This window comes from Dromaius novaehollandiae, chromosome 3 (assembly GCF_036370855.1).
Source record: "Dromaius novaehollandiae isolate bDroNov1 chromosome 3, bDroNov1.hap1, whole genome shotgun sequence".
NCBI lineage: Eukaryota > Metazoa > Chordata > Aves > Casuariiformes > Dromaiidae > Dromaius > Dromaius novaehollandiae.
This window is the reverse complement of record NC_088100.1, coordinates 26,690,654-26,696,229: the sequence shown is the minus strand read 5'-3', so window position 1 is coordinate 26,696,229 and position 5,576 is coordinate 26,690,654. Positions and strand designations below refer to the sequence as shown.

Sequence of the window (5,576 nt, the reverse complement as noted above, 5' to 3'; positions counted from 1 at the left end):
CAGCCTGTGTGTCCGTAGCTAGCAGCTCTCAGCAGATCCTGGTAAAAAAGACATTTGAAGCCCAGATCTAAAGTGTTAATGCTATGTATATAGTAACTATTTGCTGGGTCTTTATAAAATTCTCCTGGGTAAGTGAAGTCAGGAAGGGATTTGCGACAAGCCTCTGGGATCTCCATCCATTCCCCCTCAAACAGGACGCATTGGCGGGTTACAAGTATCGGCAGCGGCTGCAGTGAACACCGGCAGGGGTGGCCGGGGAGCGTTTGCTGCTGACTGTGCTGCTCCCCCCGCTGTGCCACTCGCAGAGGCTTAGGAAAGAGAGTGACAAACACCTTCGCTCCCAAAATCTTTAAACTGCAATGCAATGTCTTTCCTGAAGAAGAGTTTTAATTAACTAGAAATGATGGCCACGGATTGAAGAGCTGGGTGAAATTCTGTGACTTGGGTTAAACGAAAGTTGTTATATAGTCTTTTCTAAGCTTATATGTATTAATCTGTTAATTTAGCCCTTGAACTTCATTATACATCCTAAAGATATTCTGAAAACTACTCCTGTTGTACTGACCTAAAGGGGCAGGTGTAATCAGTCTGACACTGAGAAGGTAGAAGGGATTGCAGTACAGCAAAGTAAGGGTAAGACAGAGAAAAATTGTTATCAAAAGTGCTCAGAATTACAAAGGAAAGTACTAGATGGTGCATGACAGCTCTTTGTCAATGACTTCTAAGAGTTTGTGCTCTGGTTGGAAAAATGCTATTTTATAAAATATTAAAATAACAACTGTTCTTACTCTGGAACTCAATACATAACTCAAGTCTCCTATTAAATGCGATTAGATCCAAAGAAAGCAGTTTCTCGTGGAGATGACAGTATAGGTTTTGATGAGGGCAAATAATGCCTTGTTATCTGACCACAAACAGTCCATGTGCATAGTGAGGAGCTCCTTAGTGTGTGTTGCTCTTGCCTTTGGATGATGGAAATTTTAGTTTTCATTCTGTCCTGAACAGAAAGGAAAGTTTGTGTATGAGATTTGTTGATAATTTATAGGTTCATTATTTGTATGTATCCTGCAACGGTCAGACACTTTTGAGCTCTCTTTACTTCTCCAGGCTGATAATGAAATGATTAAATAAAGACACTGCCAGATCTTGGTTCTGCCAAGCTCACTTTCCGCCACTAAGAGTGCAAACTGAACTTAAAGCACTGGGAGATTTACTGCTAAATTATCCCTTCTTTGCATGGGAAATCTGTGTTGGCATAAACTAGCTAGAAATAGCTCCAGGCTAGGACTTTATTTCAGGAGGAGAAGAGGTCGTGTTCAGAAGAAGAGGCTAGGAAAAGTGGGAAGCAAAGTGCAAAGGAGTGAAGCCTCTCAGCATCGAGTCGCTGCAAACCTCCCTGCTTTCTCCCACTCTTTGATCTGTGCTGGGGCCGGCAGGGAAGCAGCCGTGCTGAGATGACCTCAAGCTCTCTAACATCTTTCAGTTAGGTTTATTCTTTCCCTTAAATCATTTACTAGGTTGGACCATGTGCCTCCCAGTCCTTTCCCATACATGCACACACACACACAGGGCTGGACATTTAATCCCCGCGAGCTTACTCACAACATGGGCATTCAGAGGCCAAGAACTTGCAGTATTTTTCTTGGCCATGTAAGGGCTTGGGACTCCATGCCCAGAGACTGTCATGCAGCTGCCTAATGAAAAACAGGAAAGCATTCCCGAGAAACCTCCGCACCGCAGGGAAGCAGCACCCAGCATCATCAGCACTTCGTACCATTCACCCCACCTGCCGGTGTTCCTGCACGTTACTCATCCTGCTGGCACCAGCCAAAGCCCATCTGATCTGAAGCAGCAGCAGGACAAGGATAGCCGTGGATGTGACCCGTGGGAGGCCAAGCCTGCAGCCCTCTCGTCTTCTCCAAGAGCACGGCCCCCTGGTTTCAGCAGGTGGGAGATGCAGTTGTGTTTTGGTTGCATGTTTGTGGGTTGTGTTTTGTGTTTCGGGTGCAATACAATAACCTGAATGCCTGGGCACAAACCACTTCTCTCTGTAATTTCATGTGTCAGCAGGGTGAACTACGAAGGAGCACTTTGAACTCTGCTGTGATCCCTGAGCTACGACAGCGCTAACATTGCCAACAAAGTGAAAGGTACCTAGCATGGAAAGTGCAAAACGAGCCACAATCCTAGCTGGGGTTTTGGTGATATGGAAAGGGATGAGATCCGAGAAGCTCCTTGCTAAACCCAGGGCCAGCCCTAGGTGGCCTCCTAAGGCAGGAGGCAACACACTGAGCTAGAGAGAGGAAGTACCTCGCCGCTCGGGAAACCAGAAGGGAAAAAGAGTCTCTGCGGCTTTTGGCCCGAGTGTCTAGTAATGGGCTTAGTCCGAGCCCATGCGACCAGTGTAAACCCTTTTGCATCTCCTCACGCTGAACCCCACTAAGTGAGCTGAGTGGAGTGGCTACAGCATCTCCCCAGCCCATGCGTGCAGGCTCCTCGAGCCCACACACGTAGGGTTTCCTCCAGCCCACGCGTGCATCCTTTCCTCCAGGCCACATGTGCAGGGTTTCCTCCAACCACACGTGTAGGGTTTCCTGCAGCGCATGTGCAGGCTCCTGCAGCCCAGCCTGCAAGGTTTCCTCCAGCCTGCGTGTGGGGTTTCTCCCCGGCAGAGGCAGGGCAGCGGCGGGGAGCAGGCAGCGGAGGCAGGGGTAGGACGGACAGGCTGGGCCACGTCCCCCAGGCTGGGAGCCCTGACGCCCTTCCTGGAGATGTGCAGTGCAAATGCAGCCGAGGGGCCCTACAAGCAGAGCAGACCTGACGTGCTTTAACGGGAAGGGACTAGGCAGTAACAGAGGCTGGAAAATAGGCCAGCCCATCCCTTTCAGATGTTTAGTTCAGCTGCACAACTGCATTGCTGAGAGCAAAATTGCCACTGTCTAAATTAAAATCTGTAACGTCTAAGTACTCCAGGACACGGCATACCCCGGACACCTGTGAGATGAACAGGAGAGCTCCCTTTTCAATGTTAGCTAGTTTTTATTCCTAAAAAAGGCAAGGCAGGAGGGATTTCCCAAAGCACCCCCATGCTCCTGGGAACGCCTTCTGCCTGCCCGCTCCCAGGCACCCAGCCGCCCTGGGGGTCACCAGGGTTTGTCCCCAGCCTGGTCCCTCTTCGTGGGGAGGCGTCACGTGGCGGTGCAGGGATGGTGGTCCTGCAAGCCGCAGACCACTCTCGTCACTTCAGCCCCCGAGGCTGCGGCTCCGCTTCCAGCAACGTAACGCGACCGGCCGTGCTGTGAGCTGATAAAATGTGGCGCTTGCCCTGAATCCTAACCCCAAAGCTGGAACAAAAAGTTATTTCTCAGCCTGTCTCGGAGAAGCAAAATCCAAGCCACAGAAAGGAAGCGCAGAAGACTGAAACTGTGCAACAGAGTACCCGAGGGAAGGCCCTGCCTGGCGGTAGCGTTTGGCCACGGCTGCCTTGTGTATTTATGCATTTTTACAAAGCTTTGTAATGGTTTTCAAGACAGACAAGGGCAAGCTGTTCTTCAGGGAGAGGAGCGCTTCCTCCCAGACCGCGCGGTCCGAGGAGTGGATAACCTGCCAGGCGGCGGCCAGCTGGGGAGTCGCACATCTGGACTCTGTCCCCAGCCCCGCCTCCATCCTGCACAGGGAGTTTATCTTCCTTTTGTCCTCAAGAGCTTTGCAGCCTGAAAACCCTGGTGCCAAAAGCATCTGTTGTCGCTATAAGGTGCTAATGCACAGTTTGGTCCGTGCATTTTAAAAGACACACCCGTTTCATACCTTTTTACACAAACAAATACACAGCGTGTATAAATTTGCTCTATACTAGCAGTTTCCTTTTAAACAGCTTTTACTACTGGGGCCCACTTGCAGTAAGGACCGTGCTCAGCCAGATCTGTGGCTGATTTGTGTCACACTTGGGGACCATGCCCTGGGACACCACAGGCCGTATGTGACTGCCAGGAGGCGTCACAGACAGTGCTGAAAGCATTAAATACAAATGCTGCATCTTCATGGCTTATCTCCAATTGCAGAAAGAAGCTGGTATGACAGCTCCTACTACAGCAGCTACTTCCAAAAGCTCTTTTGGTGGGATAAGGAACACTTACATAACATGAATTTTTCAATTTTGTGAGCGGCTTGATGATTTCTGCCTGGAGAGGAATGTGAAAAAAAATCTGAGCTCAGATGTACCCAGCAAATCTCAGCCGCTCTGTACCAACGGTCCCATGGGCTCCCCGCAGGCAGGGAGCTGTGAACAAACTCGGTCAGGGTAGTCCAAGAAGCAAAGCGCAGCTTTGTCCAGAGGACCTGCAAAGAGTATTTGGGGGGAGAAAGGCTAGTCTGCATCATTACTGGCCTCTGTCCCAGAGCCAAGGGAGATCCGCTAACTGAAATCAGTGCCGACCATATCCAAATACTGGTCAACTCACTCTCATTTTCCAGGATGTCTCCCTGGAGAGGAGAGGGTTGCTCCCAGGTTTGTGAGCATAGCTGTGATCTGGAGCCCAGTACCGGTGTACCTGAAGACGGCCTCCCTGCTCTTCCCTCGGCTCCAGTCCCTTCTCCCCAGGTACCCCTCCTTCGGCTGCTGGGCTCTGCCTCCGGGCCGCCCTTCCCGTCCCTCTTTGCCAGCCCTACCTTCTCCTTCAGGACACCCTTCCACCCCCCTCTTTTTCCCTCTTTCCCCAAATTGGTCATTTCCACAGTTTAGTCTCCTGTCCAGCTGCTTCTTCCACTCCCATGTAAGCTCTGCCTTCTGATCCAGCCTCTCCTCCCTCAGAAAAAGGAAGCTGCTCTTTTCCTGCTGCCCACCGGCAACGCTGCACACCTGAGGAAGAAAAATAGGAGGCTGTGACTGCTTCCCTGCTACCTAAATGATGGAAGAGCCAGAAAAAGTTGCAGTGTCAGACAGACACAGTAGTGAGCCAGCCCGTAGCCCTCTTAAAATACCTTGTTATTTGTCATTATGAAGGAAGACTCTGCAAGGCTTGAGCAGTCTGCACATGGTGACCTCGGGGAGGTCAGAGTCCAGGTTATGCACCTGTGTTTGGCTTTTTCGTCTGGGGTGGGGGGAGGAGGAGAAAGAAACAACCTGAGATTTCAGTGTGGGCAGGAGGAGGCAGGTCTGGCATAGAGAAAGATCTGTAAATTGTCTGCAAGACAGACATTTGAAATTCTGCTTTTATCCAGAAAGACAGGAGAGCGGACAGTAGAAATGGAAACCCTCAAGCCATAGAAAGGGCGAGAAGCTGAGAAAGACTCGCCAAAGGCAACCTGGTAAAGTGATTAGATAGCAAGGAGGGAAACCAAGAGTGGGCAGAACAAGAGAAAGCCAAGGAAGATTAGCTATCAGGCAGAGGGTGACAGTGCCTGTGAAGCCTGATAGTCCAAGGGAGATAAGGTATTATTCGGGTTTGAAGGCCTTTTTTGTTTGCAAAATTTTATCTTAAAAAAAAATTAAAAAATATCTCTAATTTTGAGCCACTCCTTGCAACTTAGAAGTCCTCAAATGACTGCCAAGGAATGCTTTTATAGGCTTACCTCAT

The 5,576-nt window shown here is 49.9% G+C and overlaps 1 long non-coding RNA gene across 1 annotated transcript; it reads left to right on the top strand.

Annotated features, from left to right (window-relative positions):
- The first annotated feature begins 1,326 nt into the window (after positions 1 to 1,326).
- Positions 1,327 to 2,150, top strand: LOC112984888 (uncharacterized). Its single transcript, XR_010388222.1, has 2 exons — positions 1,327 to 1,947; positions 2,071 to 2,150. It is a non-coding gene; the product is annotated as an uncharacterized LOC112984888 (long non-coding RNA).
- The last annotated feature ends 3,426 nt before the right edge of the window (positions 2,151 to 5,576 follow it).